At 35.1% G+C, this 24,099-nt stretch overlaps 1 protein-coding gene across 1 annotated transcript in view; it reads right to left on the bottom strand.

Annotated features, from left to right (window-relative positions):
* LOC143245202 (E3 ubiquitin-protein ligase Rnf220-like) overlaps positions 1-24,099 on the bottom strand; it is a 73,681-nt gene that overhangs the window by 22,176 nt on the left and 27,406 nt on the right. The window lies entirely within an intron of this gene.

Below are 24,099 nucleotides of genomic sequence, written 5' to 3'. Positions count from 1 at the left end.
TGAATATCCACAACGACGACTTCGTCATCCGACGCGGATTTCTTTAATTAATACAATTTCTTTAACCCAACTCTTTAATCAATCTTTATTTTAATAACTGACACTCGCTCTTGTTTATAGTTGGTTTAGATTTTTCATCTATAAGATCAAAGCTGTAGGAACCTTCTTATAACTTCTAGCTTTTAAAAACCACTTTGGTATATAGTAAACTCAAATTAATGTTCCTATGAAACGGGGCGACCTCTGGAGAGCTGTTTATGGACCTTAAACAACAAGACAAACAATAATTCAGTGCGCTCAAGAGTAAGTGTAATTATCAAATGGTAACTGAAGAAGGGGTGAATATTTATCACCCACAGTTTGATTTCCGTTTCAGTTGCCAGTTGCTCTGTATACTGCAGCACATAAGTTGCTGTGTGATTTACTACACCGCAGATTGGTTGTGATGTGAACTACATTATTACTAATTGTCATAACTCTCCGAGTTTTTGTAAATTGTTAAATGATCCAAAGGAAGGGTTGGGAAAAAGTAACCCTTAAAATAACCGCAAACAGGCGTGTTTTACTCCTTGTGCTGTGTACAGAAGCAGGCGGGCAGTGGTATAATTAATACCTTCACAGAACACTTAATGAATGATATAATGCTTTTAAAGTGGAGACGATGCATCAGTGAACAGTAATTAATGAGAAACAGAGGAGTCAGTGGCGAAGCCACAACAAAGTTTGTCTATTACGACATTATTTATGGAGAACAGGTTGGAGCACAGCGCTCTACACTGAGACCCATTTGGCACATGTGGTGTTGAACATGCAAATTCATCTTACACACCGCGAGCGTCCAATTATTCAAACTGACAACCACAAAAAGTCACTCACATTTGATATAGGTCTATGGTTGAAAATACTGTCGATTTTACGCCTTGTCTATTCAACTGCTGCTGGCCAGCGATGCTTACTCATAGACTTTATAACTCAAATCACCATTTCAACATTCCGAAGCGGAAGCAAAGCTCCTTTCTTTGAAGAAAGCTGACTCGTAGGAAGTTATAAACTGGACACTGTACGTCATAACAGATGAAATAATCTGCTAGATAAAATGTAATCTTCTCATTGACCGTCATACAGGATGAAATGATCTGTATCTGTAGGTTTACAAACTATCTGCTAGATAAAATGTAATCTTCTCATTGGCCGTCATACAGGATGAAATGATCTGTATCTGTAGGTTTACAAACTATCTGCTAGATAAAATGTAATCTTCTCATTGGCCGTCATACAGGATGAAATGATCTGTATCTGTAGGTTTACAAACTATCTGCTAGATAAAATGTAATCTTCTCATTGGCCGTCATACAGGATGAAATGATCTGTATCTGTAGGTTTACAAATTATCTGCTAGATAAAATGTAATCTTCTCATTGGCCGTCATACAGGATGAAATGATCTGTGTCTATAGGTCTGCAAAATGTATTACAATACAGCCACTGACTGGTTAACACGATAACTAAACAAACATACACTTAACACCACTCACATTCTGTCAGAGCGACATCACGTGTAGATAAAAGTGAATGAGTTTAGGACTGATAGTTTCGTTGATGAGTCTAGTTTAGAAATTCCTCCAGTAGCCATTTTACATATTAGTGGTTTTACAAGAAGAGTTATCGTTAGGCAGCGAGTAAATTATCACACTAAATGCTAATCATAAATTAGGCTTAAATAATAAAACTTGACATTTTTCTCATTTTCATAACATTTCGTTCTATCTTATGTTTGTGTCTAATATTTGCCACGTCGTACATCATTACGTGCAAGAATGATTAAAATTACAAACTTTGAAAACTTTAGCCACTTTTAGTCGTTTTGGTTCTTCAATTCAGTTGGCGTAACAAAATCAAATAAAACTAAACATCCTTTGGAAATAACTAATTAAAATTAACCAATTAAAGAAAAGCATGGCAGGCCTCACGAAAAGATCTTCCATGACTCAGCGACAGCTTGAAGGCTTACAACGCAAAATTTGGGGCTCGATTCTCTTATGCAAATTAGCGTTCAACAAAAAAATAAAAGTTTGTAAAAAATTGGAGAACTTAGAATTTACATTTCATTGGTATACATCTTTATTTGATAAATATTGCTTATGTATTTTCCAAAGTTAATCTAACTTTCCATTCTTGAGTGATTTTAAATCAAGTGTGGAAAATGAACTGTAGGATGCTGCTGGGTATTTCCATCACCCAAATCCGTTCAATACGTGTGTACTAACTCTGACCAGAAGTTCTGTATGTGGTTCCATTTCTAATATTTTCTTGGTTCGTTGATATCTGTGGCAGCTGGACGAAGTGAAGTGTAAGCTTTACGTACAAAATCGCCTTTCTGTACCTTCCACCTTGTTCCCTACTTGGAATTGACAGGTTTTGGGCAAAGTTGAAATCAGCACTCAGAAAAGCGGAAAACCCCGCTATGCAGCATGTCAATATAAAGTCGGGAAATTACTAGTCTTTAGCACAGAGTTGTTTAGAACTTGGTTTTGGTGGCGGCAAAACAACTCAGCTATAAATCCCCTTTAATAACCCAGTCCAGTAGTCCCCCGCTTGGCCAAAACTGTATTTTCTAAGTTACTGTGAGCGATAAATCAAAACGGCATCTAATGAGGCTTAATATGATTGATGGATAGCCACTGGTCAGTTAGCTGGTCTTTATTCTGTTGGAAACAAAATTTTTTAGTTATGTTCTCTCATATATGTGTTTAACCGTGGTCTTCAACGTGTCTAGTTTTTTGACACTACCGCCACATGGTTGGTAACAGATGGCCTTAACCACAACATACGTAATGACCAGATCAGAAAAACGTAGCCTGCCTTCTGGAGTGAATAACTCCATAATATTCACCTCCTCGTAAACGCCAAGCCATAAACTTTCAAACAACACCTAGTCTTAATTACCAAAGCGTTGACAAAATGTTGACATCAATTTTGTACATAAAATATAGCACTGTTTTCCTGTCTCAGAAAAGTGTGGTTAATATAACACATTTTAGAATTTAGAGTAGCATACGTTTCAGGGTCACACGTGTGTATGTTTGTTAAATTTAATTCAGAATAATATGTATTTTCGAGTCAATGATTTGTTTGAATAAAAGTATATTTTAAAGTATAACTGTTTTTAATGTGATACGTGTGTAACGTAATTCAGAACAACACATGGTTATTTAAGGGGTCACTGTAGCACGGGTTTCTAAAGGAACATCTGGGATAGTTCCATAACATATATAATGTTTATAAAATTTTACACATTATCATATCATATTTAGTATTTGTTCTATAAACCTGTCTCGTAAGTAATAGGACAGGAAACACTTTAATTTTCAAGATAAAAATCATTGTATTATGTGATATGTCAAACTCCCTAGCAGCTCACAGATAAACCTATGGAACTTCCAAAGTAACTCAAGTGATAATAATCCACAAGCATGATTGCTTAACATACTGAAATAAGAGTGAAATAAACTGTATAAGGATGTCATTAAAATACGTGAAGATGTTGATCACAGTTTCTGTTCAAATAGACTACAACTCATTCAACTCCGTTTTTTGATATACTAATAGGGTTGATAGTTTTATAAAAACTTAATTTTTAAAATTTTGGAGCAAATAGATAGTGATCAAATACTTACAATAAGCTAACGGTGTTGAGAAAGAACGTGGTACCCGAAAGTTAGGTACACTAACCATGCCGAAACATTACATCCAAGGTTGAAAGCATAAAACTAAGGTGAAGACATATTTATGGGTTTGCACTATAACAGGCCGTGTATGAAAGTCACATGGTAATACCTGTATAAATAATCTTAACAATGTATTAGGTGCAGTAATATTGTGTACATAAGATACATGAAACGTTTTGACAAATGAATTTAATTAAGCTTTATGCGTTTTTAACATAATAATTAATTGCATTTTGAAGATTGAGAAACAATTAATTATTATTAACTTACGAAAGTACCTGACGTCTCTTGGGTTATTAGGATCATGTATTCTAAATGATCATGTCAGTGTGTGTATTATGAACCTATTTTGCGTAGAAGAGCAGTTAAAAATATTTCCAAGAAGTGCAAAAACTCGTAAAACTATTATAGGTAATTACAGATGTCGCTATACGTCACATTATATCACCTACATAAAAGCTACTGTGTGCCACGTCACGTCACAATTGAGTTCTCGAAGTAAAAGGAGTTAAGTGGTAAAAGGTAAAATGATTTTATACAGACAGAAAAGCTCGTTTAATGTATGCCCGTTACGATTTTAGTGACAAGGGTGTAAGAGGGCCGTGAAGTTGTCGTGAAACCTTGTAAGAGTGGTGAATGTTGACATGATTTAGTAAAGACAGTGTGAGATAATCTAGTGTAAAGCCAAGTGCATAACATTTATCACTTAGAGATAAATATCGATCTAATTTCAAACTTAAATAGTTTCTGAATTTAATCAATGGAGACCTTAAATTAAGAAATCAACAAATATTTAAGGTGACATGCTGGTGGAGATGTAGTAACATTAATGTATTGACAAATGGTAACTCAACGAAATAATACATTATTGAAATAACAGTGACGCATAAGTGAAATAAAACAGATTTCAAAAGTTAATATTATAAATAGGGTCATATTGTTGAAACTAGAGCGACACTCTAGTCACATAATCTAACTATGTTTTGTAAAAGTAAAACGAAATTACGAAAACAGATAACATAATAACTCACACATGAACTGATAAAAGTAAAAGGTAGAGATTTCTCACACTTACGCTAAGTTGTATTGAATCTTAGCATATGTTAATTAGTCTTGGCTATTGCAAAGTTTAGGTGAGAGCAGTGTTGACATATCGAATTTTTTGAAACCGTGCAATTAACAATATTACTTGATACATTTGATACTTTAGTACTAGAACTGTCTTAGCAAGTTTCAGTAAGACGTACTTTCGTAAACATTCTAAGTAGTTCTACCAGATCAGTTGTTCTGAAGTTTCTTTCAACTGAGAATCAGCCAGTTCCGATCCCAAAACACCATGGACCGTACATACAATACTAACAACTTAGATTACTTGTACTTCACATTGTTACACAATATATATCATTTGCTATATTTTAAAATACTTATTTTCATTCTTTTTTGTACCGGTTGAAATTCCTTTGGGAACCACTGCACTAGAAAATATTTCTAACAAACGGTCAGACGATAACTTAGCTCTGATCACGTGATGTCACTTCCCACATTAGTTAATTTTACACTAATGTGATTGTTGCCAGAAAACAAAGAGTTACGAGGGATATCGTTACTTCCATAACGAGGAGACGATACAAAAGGGTCAGCGAGCGCAGTCAGAAGGATCGCTTGGCTGTCACACTGGTTTGCTATCTGTACCATCAGTAATAGTCAAAACTGTCGCGTTTCGTCTCAAAAAAAAAAAAAAAAGATTTGTCTTTTCACCTCTGACACGATCACGTCATAATTGGGTTACCATTGCTGCTGGCTTTGTGCTTCAAGAAGTTGACTGTTGACTGAACGGCTTTAGAGATTGAAGCAACTGGGTTTTCTAGTTGGTCGCTATAGAATTGGGTTGTAGATCTATAGCTTTTATAATCAGTGTGGCCCCTACCCCTGGACGATATGTGCTGATCTGATGATGCAACTATCTCCAGAATGCTCTAAGCTGTCAGGGTTAGGATCAGTGAAAAGGTTCGATAAAGAACTTTTTTCAATTCGTCTAATACTTCCAGTAGCACACAGTAACTTTCTGTGAATATTTTTATTTTATATTGCTTTGAAGATACACGTGTTAAATCCTTATGAAACAAAGAAATATTAAATATATTAAACATTAATAAGTAACCATAAGTATAATGGTGCACATTTAAACAGACAAAGAGGACACTACGAGTTCTGGACTTTCGTCTACGTTTCGTCTTGCTAAACTTCTCTATGACGAGTGGAAGCTGTACTTTCGAATGAAACTGTCGAGAATTTTATGGCAAAAAGAAAGAAGGAAACGAACTCGTTTCTAGAATGTTTATAACCCTCACGATCACTATTAATCCTAAGCCATGTTTATAACACTCAAGGTTATCAAACTATTGACTATAAATATTTATAAACTCCTTCATCATTAAACTATTAACCCTAAGTCATGCTTAACATTCTTACGATCAAACTATTAATCATAAATCACTCTTCTGGACTATTTTATATATATATAGAGAGATTATTGAACCTTACACACACAGATTTAGAATAACAAAACATATACACTTTAACAAATGTTAAACGCACACGTAACAGATATATTAAGATTCACATGAAAAATGTATTAACTTGAAAGATATATCAAATTTTGAATTTGAGGTAATGGGCCATGGAGTCACTAACATGAAAATTATTAAACCGTCGAAAATGTTTAGTCAAAATTTACCCTAAGTGTTAACTGTACTTTTTTACGTACCTTATTTTATATCTAGTATAGTATTGGAGCAAGACATTACGATAAAAAACTGTTAATTGAAGGTAATTAATGCTCATTATCACGATGTGCCATATTATAAAATATCGATATTTTCTTCTACACATTTTATAGTGCACCGATTTCCACCCGCCACTGACCCTACACGTACGAATGAACTAATTTATGTTTGTCACTGACTATATACATATTGTTTGTTTTTGAATTTCGCACAAAGCTACTCGAGGGCTATCTTCGCTCGCCATCCCTAATTTAGCAGTGTAAGAATAGAGGGTTATCACCACCCACCGCCAACTCTTGGGCTACTCTTTTACCAACGAATAGTGGGATTGACCGCAACCTTATAATGCCCCCACGGCTGAAAGGGCAAGCATATTTGGTGCGACGGTGATTCGAACCCGCGACCCTCAGATTACAAGTCAAACGTCTTAATCCACCTGGCCATGCCGGGCCATATATATATTATAATAAACTTATCTCTACCTGTAACTGACCCTACACATGTTACATTAGACTTGGAGAAAAGTTGCCATTAATCATAAAGTTACTGTTGACTTCAGATTTACATCCGAGCCCGGCCCTGAGCTAAATTCGTGACTAAATAAAAATTACATAGAACATCATTATACCAACGTTATTAATAAAAGAATGTGCAATAAGTGTCTCGAATTTTATATCAAAGAAACCATAAGAAAATTGAAAATCGGATTCACTGAACATAATAAAAAGAGTCCCAACCATGCCTAACACCATCGCAACTTAAAACAAAACAAAACAGCATTGTTATACAAAACACTGTAATTTTAAACAAAGAACCAATCATCAATAAGCATAAAATAAAACTTATCTTAACTGAACCAAACAATTCTACCCTAAACAAACACCCAAAGTACCAAAATACGTTTACTAAACTCTGGCCATGTGACCTTCTTGTTTCATATTATACATCATACCATAATGGAACTGTTGCTTATATGATACTAGAAAAACGTTTTTATTCTTCATTGTGCAATCCCAAACTTCGCAAAATTTTTATTCTGTGTAAACTTCGATTTGCAATAGGGTCACGAATATTCACTATTTGACTTCATTTTCTGTCTTGGAGGACTTTTTCTCCATTCTGTGTGCATATCTGGCGTCATTAATACGTCACACGCGGGTCTAATGCACTAGCGCTACGAGTAATAAGCTAGTATATATTTATGTTCGTCTCTGACCTATTGGTACCTGATGATGACATAATCTTGTCGAAATGTTATAATACAGTTTTGTTGATTAATCGTTTGCAGACATTTATTTTCTAAAAAGTGTGTTCCTCGTCATCAAAAGCTTAATGTCTCGTAAGTAACGGGAGAGAAAAACGGTTTGCAGTGTGCAACATGAAAAAAAAAATTATGCGTATCGATGTTACTATGTGTAATGTTTAGTCAGTAAACCAGTGTTGTAATTGACGGGAACGTGTAGATGTATAGACTCGCGTGAACTGTAGAGCAAATTTACTGTTTAGTTCACACCGAATTTAATTAATTACTTTTAGAAATGTGATCAATGGTTGTTCTTGCTTGATATACACTTTGGTCTTTTTTGAATTTCATGAACATTTTAAGTTGGTGGACTAAATTTTCAACCAAATCCATATGAAAACAGTGGAGGCCGATTCAGGATTTCTTACGCTGAACGTTTGTTTGTTTGTTCGTTTTTGAATTTCGCGCAAAGCTACACGAGCGCTATCTGCGTTAGCCGTCCCAAATTTAGCAGTGTAAGACTAGAGGGAAGGTAGCTAGTCATCACCACCCACCGCTAACGCTTGGGCTACTCTTTTACCATCGAATAATGGGATTGACAGTAACATAATAACGCCCTTACGGCTGAAAAGATGAGCATGTTTGGTGTGATGGGGATTCAAACCCATGACTCTCAGATTATGAATCGAGTATCTTAACCACCTGGCCATGCTGGGCCGGACTAGAAGGAAGATAGCTAGTCATTACCATCCATCGCCAACTCTTGGAATACTCTTTTACCAACGAATAGTGGGATTTATTGTAACTTTTAATGCCACCACGGTTGGATGGGCGAGCATTTTTGGTGTGACTGAAATTCGTACCTGCGCCCTAACCACCAGGCTACAATGAAAGTCGAATACAGATACAGGAATGTGAGTGGTAGGGATAAACATAATATAATTAATCTGTTTTTATAACAACATTTACGCACATTATCTTTCCAATAGTTCACTAGGGTTTGGCGTAACTTTTAATGTATACGTAAGGTGTCTTAAAATGTATACTAACACATTTTTGAATTCTTTAATCAGTATTTTTTATGTGTACATTTAATATATTTTAATGTGTATATTTAATATATTTTTCAAGTATATATTTAATATATTTGTTACAAGTAAGTTCATTACATTCTTAAAGCGTACATGTTTTGTTTGTCATTCTAACTCTGTGTATGTAAGGTACAATATTATATTAAAATTTTAAAACAAGAAAAGTGATTAATAGTTTGATGATCATGGGAAGTATGAACATTCTAAAAGTGAGTTAGTTTCCTTCTGTCCTTTTGCCATAAAATCTTCAATAACGTTGTTCGAAAGTATAGTTTCCATACGTCATAAGTAGTTTTAGTCAGAGGTAATGGAGATGATTGTCCAGAACTAGTGGTCATTTTTGTCTGTTTAAACTTACATTTCTAAAGAGAAAATAATATTTAATATAATAATATTAACATTTAATATATTGTTACACAATATATATCATTTGCTATATTTTAAAATACTTATTTTCATTCTTTTTTTGTACCGGTTGAAATTCCTTTGGGAACCACTGCACTAGAAAATATCTCTAACAAACGGTCAGACGATAACTTAGCTCTGATCACGTGATGTCACTTCCCACATTAGTTAATTTTACACTAATGTGATTGTTGCCAGAAAACAAAGAGTTACGAGGGATATCGTTACTTCCATAACGAGGAGACGATACAAAAGGGTCAGCGAGCGCGGTCAGAAGGTTCGCTTGGCTGTCACACTGGTTTGCTATCTGTACCATCAGTAATGGTCAAGACTGTCGCGTTTCGTCTCAGAAAAAAAAAAAAGAAAGAAAAAAGATTTGTCTTTCCATCTCTGACACGATCACGTTATGTTTGGGTTACCATTACTGCTGGCTTTGTAGTTCAAAGAGTTGACTGTTGACTGAACGGTTTTAGAGATTGAAGCAATTGGGTTTTTTCGTTGGTCGCCATAGAAGTGGATTGTAGATCTATAGCTTTTATAATCAGTGTGGCCTATACCCCTGGGCGGTATGTGCTGATCTGATGATACAACTATCTCTAGAATTCTCTAAGCTGTCAGTGAAAAGGTTTCATAAAGAACTTATTACAATTCTTCTAATACTTCTAGTAACACACAGTAACTCTTTATGAATTTTTTTTATTTTATACTGCTTTGAAGATATACGTTTTAAGTCTATATGTAACAAAGATATATTAAATATATCAAATATATCACGAGCGCTATCTGCGTTAGCCGTCCCAAATTTAGCAGTGTAAGACTAGAGGGAAGGTAGCTAGTCATCACCACCCACCGCTAACGCTTGGGCTACTCTTTTACCATCGAATAATGGGATTGACAGTAACATAATAACGCCCTTACGGCTGAAAAGACGAGCATGTTTGGTGTGATGGGGATTCAAACCCATGACTCTCAGATTATGAATCGAGTATCTTAACCACCTGGCCATGCTGGGCCGGACTAGAAGGAAGATAGCTAGTCATTACCATCCATCGCCAACTCTTGGAATACTCTTTTACCAACGAATAGTGGGATTGATTGTAACTTTTAATGCCACCACGGTTGGATGGGCGAGCATTTTTGGTGTGACTGAAATTCGTACCTGCGCCCTAACCACCAGGCTACAATGAAAGTCGAATACAGATACAGGAATGTGAGTGGTAGGGATAAACATAATATAATTAATCTGTTTTTATAACAACATTTACGCACATTATCTTTCCAATAGTTCACTAGGGTTTGGCGTAACTTTTAATGTATACTTAAGGTGTCTTAAAATGTATACTAACACATTTTTGAATTCTTTAATCAGTATTTTTATGTGTACATTTAATATATTTTTCATGTTTAGATTTAATATATATTTTAATGTGTATATTTAATATATTTTTCAAGTATATATTTAATATATTTGTTACAAGTAAGTTCATTACATTCTTAAAGCGTACATGTTTTGTTTGTTTTTCTAACTCTGTGTATGTAAGGTACAATATTATATTAAAATTTTAAAACAAGAAAAGTGATTAATAGTTTGATGATCATGGGAAGTATGAACATTCTAAAAGTGAGTTAGTTTCCTTCTGTCCTTTTGCCATAAAATCTTCAATAACGTTGTTCGAAAGTATAGTTTCCATACGTCATAAGTAGTTTTAGTCAGAGGTAATGAAGACGAATGTCCAGAACTAGTGGTCATTTTTGTCTGTTTAAACTTACATTTCTTAAGAGAAAATAATATTTAATATACTAATATTAACATTTAGTATATTTAATGTAATAACATTAATATTTGATATATTTAATATATCTTTGTTTCATATAGACTTAAACGTATATCTTCAAAGCAGTATAAAATAAAAAAAATTCATAAAGAGTTACTGTGTGTTACTAGAAGTATTAGAAGAATTGTAATAAGTTCTTTATGAAACCTTTTCACTGACAGCTTAGAGAATTCTAGAGATAGTTGTATCATCAGATCAGCACATACCGCCCAGGGGTATAGGCCACACTGATTATAAAAGCTATAGATCTACAATCCACTTCTATGGCGACCAACGAAAAAACCCAATTGCTTCAATCTCTAAAACCGTTCAGTCAACAGTCAACTCTTTGAACTACAAAGCCAGCAGTAATGGTAACCCAAACATAACGTGATCGTGTCAGAGATGGAAAGACAAATCTTTTTTCTTTCTTTTTTTTTTTTCTGAGACGAAACGCGACAGTCTTGACCATTACTGATGGTACAGATAGCAAACCAGTGTGACAGCCAAGCGAACCTTCTGACCGCGCTCGCTGACCCTTTTGTATCGTCTCCTCGTTATGGAAGTAACGATATCCCTCGTAACTCTTTGTTTTCTGGCAACAATCACGTTAGTGTAAAATTAACTAATGTGGGAAGTGACATCACGTGATCAGAGCTAAGTTATCGTCTGACCGTTTGTTAGAGATATTTTCTAGTGCAGTGGTTCCCAAAGGAATTTCAACCGGTACAAAAAAAGAATGAAAATAAGTATTTTAAAATATAGCTAATGATATATATTGTCTAGCAATGTGAAGTACAAGTAATCTAAGTTGTTAGTATTGTATGTACGGTCCATGGTCTTTGGGATCGGAACTGGCTGATTCTCAGTTGAAAGGAATTTGAGGACAACTGTCCTGGTAGAACTAGTTGGTTTGAAATATAAGTTTTTAAACTATGTCAAATATCACATCAGACCATAAGGAAAAGAGCTCGGTCGTAAGGCTGTTTCTTTGACTCACTGTTGTGGTTGGTTGACGCCAAAATAAGTCAATTACATGTGTCTCTTAGAGAAAAAGTAAATCAGACTAGTATTATACATCTCAGGACGGGTGGTATGGGTATTAACACTTTTACTGATACGGCAAAGAACAATGTTTCGACATTCTTAGGTCATCTTCAGGTTAACAAAGAGAGAGTTTGCAAATAATTTTAAATTTTATGACTCCTCTCACTTCGAAAACTCAAGTGCGACGTGACGTAACATACACTAGTTTTTATATTGGTTATATAATGTGACGTATAGTGACATCTATAATTACCTACAACAATTTTATTATGACCGTACCTTTAGGAGTTTACATGTTTTTTCTTGGAAATATTTACACGTGTACAATATTACTGCACTGTTAAGATTTTTATCTATACAGGTATTACCATGCGATGTCCATAAACGACCTGTTATAATGTAAATCCATAAATATGTCTTCACCTTAGTTTCATGTTTTCAACCTTGGATGTATAGTTTCGACATGGTTAGTGTACCTAATTTTCGGGTACCACGTTCTTTCTCTACATCGTTAGCTTATTGTACGTATTTTATCACTTTCTATTTGCTGTAAAATTTTAAAAATTGTTAAGTTTTTATAAAACTATCAACCCTATCTGTGATCAACATCTTCACGTATTTTAATGACATCCTTATACAGTTTATTTCACTGTATTATTTCAGTGTGTTAAGCAATCATGCTTTTGTATTATTATGACTTATTAGGTTACTTGGGAAGTTCCGTAGGTTTACCTGTGAGTTGCCATTGGTTGTTTGTTTTTGAATTTCTCGGAAAGCTACACGAGGACTATCCGCGCCAGCCCTCCCTAATTAAGCAGTGTAAGACTAGAGGAAAGCAGCTAGTCATCACCACCCACCACCAACTCTTGGGCTATTTTTTTACCATCGAATAGTGAGATTGACTGTCACATTATCACACCACAACGGCTGGAAGGGCGAGCATGTTTGGTGTGACAAGGATTCAAGGGAGTTTCAGATATCACTTAACCAGTACAATGATTTGATTCAAACTTAAGTTTTTTCTCTGAATGCTCTTAAATATATAAGTGTTTTATCTTATTACATTTACTTGCTGTAAAAAAAAAACGATATTAGCGTGATTATAGTTTAACACCTTCTACAGTTTAAGTTTTAAGCCTAACGTAAATTTTAAAATTAAGATTAGGCCTAATTAAGGTCAAGCGAAAAACTATAATATAGAGTTATGTGTGTGTATATCTAACTAACAGCTTGGTCAAGACAATACTTAAAAAGAATTATAACTGAAAGGTTATTTTTATACAGAATGTTAAGTTATTTTTATCTGAAAAAGAGAAACCTCTACTTTATTTTTGGGAAGCCCGTGATCTGAAGCAAATGGCAATTAAAATTTCACAAGCTTAAACTTTTGCCTTAATTATAAGGTTAGGCCTAAAGTTCGTAATGGTTTAAATTTGGTAAGATTGACCACTTGTGTGCTGTAATTTATTTTCAATTCTATTAATTCAAATAATTTCAATAGTAAGTTATTATATGTATCCTTATGTGCCATTAATTCAACTGAGAAAGAGAGAGAAAAGTTTTACGCTGTGTCTCATATTTCAAGAAACATTTTTATCTAAGCAGCCCTTATATATTTTCTTGGGCCCGGCATGGCCTAGCGCGTTAAGGCGTGCGCTTCGTAATCTGAGGGTCGCGGGTTAGAATCCCCGTCGCGCCAAACATGCCCGCCCTCCCAGCCGTGGGGACGTTATAATGTGACGGTCAATCCCACTATTCGTTGATAAAAGAGTAGCCCAAGAGTTGGCGGTGGGTGGTGATGACTAGCTGCCTTCCCTCTAGTCTTACACTGCTAAATTAGGGACGGCTAGCACAGATAGCCCTCGAGTAGCTTTGTGCGAAATTCCAAAACAAACAAACAAACAAATCTATTTTCGTTCAAATGTAATAATGTTATAAAACGGTTTGATTGTTAAATATGACGAAAAAATGTTCACTGTGTCAAGGTGGAATGTAAACTAAAATTTAAAAGATATTTTGTGATACTTATATGTCCTCATATTTTCAACGTTACATTAATAGTTTTTTGTTAAAATTTGCCCAAAATTAAAGTAACAATAACACAATAATCATTATAATCTCACAGTTAGGTTTTATAAGGAAGGGTTGTTCACTTGCGGAATATTTCATATATGTTCTAATATTTTGTGAGTTTAGTATTTTAGTGCATTTAAGATTTCCAGTTTCCAATTTTACTTTGTTGTTAAGTGCGAAGCTGAACAGTGTGATATCTGTGGTGAGCTACTGGGTGTCGTCATCCTTTGCGAAAAATAAGGCATTAAAATAAAAACATTCGTACATCATTTTTTTACACCAAGTATAAAGATCCATTAATTATTAAAAAACAAAATATTTGGTTTTATTTTTCTAATAAATATATTTGTAAATAAATATTTGTTTGAATACGGGTTGACAACACTTCTACTTTCAGTAGCTTGTTTGTTTCTTTGTTTTGGAATTTCGCACAAAGCTACTCCAGGGCTATCTGTGCTAGCCGTCCCTAATTTAGCAGTGTAAGACTAGAGGCAGCTAGTCATCACCATCCACCGCCAACTCTTGGGCTACTCTTTTACCGACGAATAGTGGGATTGACCGTCACATTATAACGCTCCCACGGCTGAAAGAGCGAGCATGTTTGGCGCAATCGGGATGCGAACTCGCGACCCTCAGATTACGAGTCGCACGCCTTAACGCGCTTGGCCATGCCGGGCCTACTTTCAGTAGCACTTAGGATATTAAAACTAAGAAGTCCGCTATGGTTTGGATCTTTTTAAACACAAATGGGCTATCTGTGCTCTGCCCATCACGACTAGCGAAACTCGACTTTTAGAGTCGTAAGTCTGCAGACTTATCTTTCAGCCCTTAATGATAAAGAAGAATATATATATATTAATATATCCCCGAGGATTTTAAAGAGCGTCAAGGATTGGATATGTGGGTCACTTGCTGCAGTCTTTGAATAGTGGGTAACAGAGGATGGAAAGTTAGCTAATGTAACTCCTCTTTTGAAGAGTGGTGGTAAAAATTATCCCAGTAATTATAGATCTATTAGTCTTACATAAGTTGTGGGAAAAAGTTCGGAAAGTCTGATAAAAGATATTTTCCAAAGTCATTGAAGAAAGTTTAGAATTTTACTGGACAGTCAATGTCGTTTCACTAATAAAAAACATTGTCTTACAAATCTTTTAACATTGTTTGAAAAAATTACTGCTTAGGTATATGAGGGTAAGGGTGTAGATTTGATGTGTCTGGATTTTAAAGAAACATTTGTCAAAGTGCCACATAAATGCCTTGTAAAGAAAGTTACCTCTATAAATTTGGGAGATAAGTTACCTAATTGAATAGAAGAGTGACTTAATAGTAGAAAGCAGAGAGTTGTTCCAAATGGTGCTTGTGTTTACTTATAGCAAAACCACATCAAACCATCTGCTGTGTCCACCAAGGGTAATCGAACCCCTGATTTTAGCGTTGTAAATCTGTAGACTTGTCGCTGTACTTGAATGTTTCAAGTAAGGTACCTCAGGGCTCAGTCAGTCCTTATTGCTCTTTTTTAATTTGCATTACTGACATAGATGATGATATGGTTAATACATTATGTAAAATTGCTGATGATATTAAGGTATTGGGTATTACTAGCTGTGAAGAGGATGCTGCTGATTTACAAAAGGATTTAGATCATTTAGTGATTTGGAAATTAAATGGCAGACGGGTTTTAATTACGATAAATGCAAGATAACACATGTGAGTTATCATAATTTGGATTATTTGTATAATGTAGATAGAAATAACCATAACAGTGTCGTGAAAGAAAAGGATCTTGTTTTAATTGTTAAGTCCCTTAAGCCATTCAAGCAGTGTGTTGTTGCTTGTTGTGGGGCAAAGAGTATTTTAGGTTGTATCTGCAGAAGTGTTGAATACAAGTCTAAAGAGGTTAGTATCTCATTTTATAGGTCACTGGTTAGGCCACATTTGAAGTATTGTGTTCAGTCTTAGGCTCTTTTCCTTGAGAAAGACATTGAATTGTTGAAAATGGTTCGTACTCTACCAGCGATAGAGATTAAAGGAATTAAAATGTTTAAAATTGTTTTCTCTTGAAAAATGAAAAGTTGCTATGGATCTTATTAAAGTGTTTACGATTGTAAAAGGAATTGGCAATGGGATACACCAACGTTTTTTTAAACCTAATAGCGAGAATTATAGAACGAGGCAATGGTAGAAGCTATCTTTAAATATGGTAGTTGGTGTATGCAGTGGGTTGGTGTATGGAGTGGGTTGCTGTCGGATGTTATGGAAGCAGTAAATGTGAATTAATTGAAATGAAAGTCTGATATATATGAATGACAAGTGTTGGCTTTACATTTTTTAATAGCTTTTAGTTTGGCTTAAAGGATGGGACAGACGAGATGGACCAACAGGTTTCTTGTCGTCCCTAAGTGTTATATTATTTGTATGCAATGCTAATAAGTCAACGTTGTAATGTGAAGAGCTTAGAGTAATTTAGATATTTAGCATCATAACATAACATTAAAATAACTTGTAAACAAAATACTATGGTACCAACAGCTGAAGTATTCATGGGTTAAAAATAATACAGTAGACATAGCATTGTGAACCAAGGTACAGCAGACATGGCACTGTGAACCAAGTTACAGTAGACATAGCACTGTGAATCAAGATACAGTAGACATAGCATTGTGAATCAAGATACAGTAGACATAGCATTGTGAACCAAGGTACAGTAGACATAGCATTGTGAACCAAGATACAGTAGACATAGCATTGTGAACCAAGGTACAGTAGACATAGCATTGTGAACCAAGGTACAGTAGACATAGCATTGTGAACCAAGGTACAGTAGACATAGCATTGTGAACCAAGAACTTGCATAACTTCGAAGCTTGCAAGACAATATATCATGTTTGTTTTCTTTTTAAGCACAAAACTACACAATGGATTATCTATGCTGTGCTCACATGGGGTATCGAAACCAGATTTTCAAAAATACCGGTAAGCTACTAAAGAGTAGAGGAGATCACACCATGCATGTGAGTTTTCTTGTAATCTCACAGTTTCGTGAGCACAACGCGAATGAAAGCAACATTTTTAAAAGAAATTAAAATCTAGAACATACAGTTTGGAGAACGACCATGTATTACACTATAACCAAGTGTTTCTCGAACGTTTTTCTTGACAGATTTTTAAATTATTATTTTTTTTCGCGACGGTCCATAAGTGAATCTACATCCTGTGCCGCCGGTTCCTTTCCATAATAATACGAACTTTCCATAAACGACTTGATAAGAGTCCTCGGGCCACAGGTATGAAACTGATACCATATAACGTCCTGTAATTGATATGTTTGCCAATTTGAAATAAAATAGGGTCAATATGAGTTATACATGTTATGATTCACCGATGTCCATGTGGACGTGGACGTTTCAGCAGGTCACTCCAGAAATGCTGAAACTCGTCTCACTCTCATTGAAAAGCAGTTAAACTGGTTCCAGACTTTTGTGTTGAGTATTGAATAGTAATTTTAAATTCATGACTGAATGTCGCAGCTTTTGGAGTTCCTGCGTCGAATAAGAGAGTGAAAAAAATATTTTACAGTAAAGAGGTATTTCCATGAGAATGAACTCGTTTTGGAGAATGTTGTGTCTGTTTATCGTGGACCAAGGCCACATAGGATTATCTGCTGTGTCCACTGCTGGGAATAGAACCTAGGATTTTAGCGTTGTGAATCTTTAAACTAAACTTTCCGCTGCCCCACAGGGAAACAACAGTATATCGTTCGTAATAAACGTTTACTGAATTAGCTTCCTACAGAGACATTGAGACACAACGAGCTAGAATGCATGTTTAACAGCAAAAACAAACCTAACACAAAAATATCTAAATTATTAACGCTATAATAACGACCTCAAAATCATAGATGGCTAGTCATCCAAACCACTAAGTCCAGTAATGCCTTTAACATCCGAACAATGTTGCCTATTTCGTAACTAAACAATTCCCACTCCTCATCTCCGCCATCACCATCAATCACGTAGTGCCATCTGTTGCTAAGAGTAATAACAAAATCAAAACATGAGCGGCACTCATGACGGAAAGCTGGGACGTTATCCTGAGAAATACTGCTTCCGATCGCTTTGCGCCGGGCATCAAGTCAATAACAGATGTTAACTATATGTTAGAATAGTTAGTGTACGCAAGCTTTGAGCTCACCAATGGATTGGACAGCCGTTTGAAAAGGACCACACACGGGTCCTTATAAGCGAGGATTCAAGCAATATTTTTATCGCTGTGTCTTATTCGCTACTGAATAAATATGGAAACTATCTTTCAACTTATCATGACTATAAACTGATAAATCATAGCGTTTTGGCAAGCTAATAATATTTTAACTTATGTAAGCCGAAGCTACAGACGTGCATTATAATCATACTTGTTTTTAAATATTAAGTTTAAAACGATTTGTTTTATTTTAAAACAAGAATCAGCTGAAGGACCAGCAGATTTAAAACATCTATACATTTTACTTAGTATTTCTCTAACTTCCAAAGCTTTGCAGTAAAAACAAACACTTTTCATTCTTTGAAATGTAAACTGCTGAGTGAATCTGGCAGTTAACCAGATGGCTAAACATTTTGTTTCTTATCTCGGCTCTAACATTCTCCAAATCCAGGATCTAGCCCCCTTCCCCAGTGACACAGCGGAATGCCTGCGGGCTCACACCGCTAAAAACAAGGTTTCGATACCCGTGATGGGCAGGACACACATGGACCATTGTATAGCCTTGTGCTTAATTCAAACAAACCAAACATAAATCCTGGATTTGGGGTGAAAACAGAACACAATTTTGTTTTGTTTTTTTGTTCCAGAAGTTTTTCGCAAGCCCACAAGATGCGACATCTTTACATAGCTATCTCTGATTTCAAAATGACAGACCATTCGACAAAACCCTGGCGCCAATTCTAACTGAACAGGGCGAATTTTACAGTCATTCTTATAGCGCACCCACAATTCCAAAATATGTATAAAAAATTTCTGTTGCAAAGAGCCGTGAATCGCGAACCCTCGATTTCACAGTCCAACTAGAAAAAAAACCGTATTCCAGTTTCACGTAAAAACATGATGAACAGTACTGAGTGAAACTATATGAAAAAGGATTGTATTTTACGTAAATAAGAACAACTTTTGAAAAATATAAAACGTTTTTGACGTGTTCTATTGAGAATACCTTGAAACTGTTATCTGACCAAATGTTTTAATTATTCATGGACCAGTGTCTCCTTGACAGATCAAAGAGTTGATGATAGTACAAACAATTTGTGTGAAACGTTTAACGTCTCTTGAGCTGTACTTTAGTCACCTTAGGACACTGTATCTAGATACTTATATTTACGTATACACAAAACATTAGTTCTCACGTAGTTAACCAATAGTGTATGGTTTGGACTGTTTTGAATTTCGCACAAAGCTACTCGAGGGCTATTTGCGATAGCCGTCCTTAATTTAGCAGTGTAAGACTAGAGGGAAGGCAGCTAGTCATCACCCACCGCCAACTCTTGGGCTACTCTTTTACCAAAGAATAGTGGGATTGACCGTCACATTGTAACGCCCCCACGACTGAAAGGGCGAGCATGTTTGACGTGAAGGGATTCGAACCCGCGGCTCTCAGAATACGAGTCGAGTACTTTAACCACCTGGCCATGCCGGGCCCCAATCGCGTCCTTCACAGAAGTTTCGGTGACACTAAATACTCCAACTAGACTGTCCTTCCAGTAACACCTTAGTTAAAGATCATTGTTTCTGTCACTTATTTTCTACACTTACGATTATAGATGAACATCGGTTCTCTCCGAACACCTGTTGTTTGAAATTATTGTTTAAAAATACTCTAACTTTGCGCATAACACCTGGACTAATTCATAGCACTAAATATAACAATGTCTTCAGCTTTGTTTTCGTTATTTTTAAACATAAAGCAACACAGTGGACTATCTGTGATCTTCCTCAGCACGGGTATCGAAAACAAACTTTTATCATTGGAAGCCAGCAGGCTTAGACGTCTCCCCAGTTAAGCTACTGGGAAGCATCTATCTTTGCTACAATAATAATAATAAAACTTCATATCATTTAAAATATATCAAGTCAACTTTGACGTCATCTTTTAGGATATTAAAATGTGCATGCTTAAAAGATGCTACAAAAACATTTCGCACTGTTCTATAGAAATAAATATATTGTACTATTCTACACACAAGTACACGTGTGTGAGTGTATAAATGGAGTATACTTAACTTTATGAACCATAATCAACTGCAGCCTCATTAACTAAAATAAGAAAGGTATATACATGTATATACTATATGTTTTACTCTCCACGTTTGAAAGCGTTTTTCTTAAATAATGACAAATGTTTAGGTTTTCTAATCAATGTATTATAAAACTTAAACATTACGAACACGGGATTAAACTCCTAAAATGAAATAGGAAAAAAAAACCGTTGAAGTTACAATTATGAATCATTTTAAAAGTTACACAATGATATTCAGAACGCAAGCATTGGCACAGATAAAACACTTCAGATTCAGTATTTACTTGCTTATTTGAAATGAGTCGCCATGCGGAAAAAATCAGGGTATTCTCGCAACAGGTGATTTTCATTGAAAGATGTCTGAAATACTAGTTTGAGATGTAAATTATTTTGACAGTATGATGGACAGTGCTGCACTCTAGCGTTGTGGAGTGTCGCAAATGTAAAAAAAAAAAAAAAAAGTAAACAGAAAAAGATCCTGGTAGTATGTACTCTGTCTGCAATGGTCATTACTCATGTCAAAGTTAACCCTAATAAGACATTTATGCTGCGCCCTACTAGACGTCCTGCCACCTGGTGAGGACATATATATTCGGTTTCTGACAGTTTTTCTGTGGTGGTTAATTATTACATCGGTAATCTAAATAAATAATGATGATATAACAAGAGTAAAGAAAAGTCCAGCTGTGTCATGTGACTTCGCTCGTGGTTATTTGCTGATGCTGGCACGAGACACACATGGCATATAGCAAGCGAAAGATACTACTACCTGAACAAATAAACTTTAGAGTTCGAAATCCAACTGTTCCCTTTCACTTTAATCCTAAGGTGTCGAGAGACTCCATTATTTCTACCATCGAAGAAACGTAAATTTGTTTTCAATTCGTTTCTGCAAGTGCAAATACAATCATTCCATTTGCGTCTTAGAAACAGAATAACAAGCATTAGAACGACACTTATGGACATAAGCCATTTCTTTTACAAATGAAATAATTTAAAAAAATAGTTCCAAGTGTATACACATACGTATATTTCTAAGAAAGTGTCTTTATTCGGTAAAGAGGAAGACCACCACTTTTACACCTACTGTTTAGCAGTTTGAGCTTAACTATTGCGATTGGCCACATACTTTTCTTAGCCAATTTTGAACAACAACAAAACCAAACCCGACATGCTTAGCAGAAAAATTACTCCTTACAGAAATTTACATGTTTCGCAAGCATCAACCAACTGAATATTTAAAAAATTCTGTATTAAAGGATGTTAACAACGCTAAGTTTGAAAGAAATAGATATGATGTTTGGTCTATTTCAAAAGATAACCTCTTGCAAAATACAAATTGACGATATTTCATAAATATATGAATCGGTTAATAAATATCACTGATAAGTAATCTTTAAATACGATTTATTAAAACTAATTGATAGCAATTACTACCTACACAATACTAAAAATAGACTGTAAAAACACGTTATCTACGTCAATACGTATTAATGAATATCATTCAATAAATATGTTTGGTGAAAAAAAGTCACTCAAAGATTTGATAACATGAATTTTAAGACATAACAATTCCACCATCAAACTGTTGGTCAAAAGTTTTCATTATGGTTATATAAAAATAAATATAGATTTGTTTTGAATTTTGCGCAAAGCTATTCCAGGGCTATCTGCGCTAGCCGTCCCTAATTTAGCAGTGTAAGACTAGAGGGAAGGTAGCTAGTCATCACCACCCACCACCAACTCTTGGAATATTCTTTTACCAGCGAATAGTGAGATTGACTGTCACATTATAACGCCACTACGGCTGAAAGGGCGAGCATGTTTGGTGTGACGGGGATTCGAAACCACGACCCTTGGATTAGGAGTCGAGCGCCTTAACCACCTGAACATGGCAGGCAACAGTATAGGAAAAAAACAAAATACTAGTAGTAAAATAAAAAAAATAAAAGCTTCACTGTTTCAAGTGTTATCACTTATAATGTTACAAACGGGCCCATCATGGCCAGGTGGTTAAGGCACTCGACTCGTAATCCGAGGGTCATGGGTTAGAATCCCCGTCACACCAAATATGCTCGCCCTTTTAGCCGTCGGGGCATTATAATGTGACGGTTATCTCACTATTAGTTGGTAAAAGAGCAGGCCAAGAGTTAACGCTGGGTGGTGATGACTAGCTGCCTTCCCTCTAGTCTTACACTGCTAAATTAGGGACGGCTGACGCCCTCGTGTAGCTTTGCGCGAAATTAAAAACAAACCAAACCAATTTGACAAACGTGATATCAAATTAACTTAGCTTCCGTGAAACCTTAAAATCAGTGTTTTATAACATAATGAATAATGTTATCGATAATGAAACACTGTTAGAACTAATTTCATTACAGGCATTAACACATTATTAGAATCTAGATGTTCAGTTGTCATAAAGAATGAGGTTAGTTTAGAACTGAGTTCACCACAGGTATTAGCATAAAATAAGAAATTAGATGTCCAGTCTTAACAACAATTGGAAAGTGTTCGAACTCAGTTTATCACAAGTATGAATATAGTATCAGAACATACATATCTATTGTTAACATAGAGCCTAGAACATCATTGTTAACAAGAATGAAACAGTATTAGAACACAGGTTGTCACTAGTACCAACACTGTATTAGAACACAGGTTATCACCGCACCAACACAGTATTAGAACACAGGTTATCACCGGTACCAACACAGTATTTAGAACACAGGTTATCACCGGTACCAACACAATATTAGAGCAATGTTTAAAAAATGAAACTATTATCACACATGTCACTAAGAGTATTAACACAGTATTAAAATATTGTTATCGATGTAACACAAATTGTGTTCCTGGATAGAATGTGTTATTTCTTAATTGTTTATGTTGTAAAAGTACAGAAAATAACCATTATGCCCTTCAAAATTTGCTTTTGTGACCTGGATAATTAAATTTAGAAATTAACCTATTTTTATGTAAAAACGGGCAAATTTGCACATTTTCATTTACATAAGATCTGAATAAAACAACATATGAATTAAGATTTACATGTATTTATACTGAAGTTGTACAAAAATGTTTAGAAGTGAGTAGTTTTTCGAGATTTGCGACTGTAATGTAAATCACTTTCACGTATCATACGCTTCCAGGTCACAAAATCAAAGTTTGAAGAGGAAAAGAGGTCTTTTACATTTACTTTAGGCGTAAACAATTGGGAAACAACACTTTCTGTCCAGGAACAAGAAAACTATTTTTTGCTACATAGTGTAAGGAGACAGAACTCAGTTAATCACAGTTATCAACATTGTATTTGAACATTTTTTTTAAAACGGACGAGACAGTTTCAGAACCAAGTTTATCATCAATATTGAGAAAGCAACAGAACCTAGAACTCCATTAATAAGAAGAGTGTATATATGAGTTAATCATATATATCAATATATATATATTATAATTTTGTTAAGAACGATACATTGCTGAAACTCAGTTCGTCATAGGTATATAAAAACACCATATTAGAGCCTTGATATTTATTACTGAAAAGAATTTCTTTGTTTAGAATTAAGCACAAAGCCACAGAGTGGGCTATCTGTGCTCTGTCTACCACGGGCACTGAAACCAGGT

The sequence above is a fragment of the Tachypleus tridentatus genome, chromosome 2, assembly GCF_004210375.1.
Source record: "Tachypleus tridentatus isolate NWPU-2018 chromosome 2, ASM421037v1, whole genome shotgun sequence".
In the NCBI taxonomy this organism is placed as follows: Eukaryota; Metazoa; Arthropoda; class Merostomata; order Xiphosura; family Limulidae; genus Tachypleus; species Tachypleus tridentatus.
Note: the sequence above shows the minus strand (reverse complement) of the source record. Positions and strands in the feature narration are given on the sequence as shown.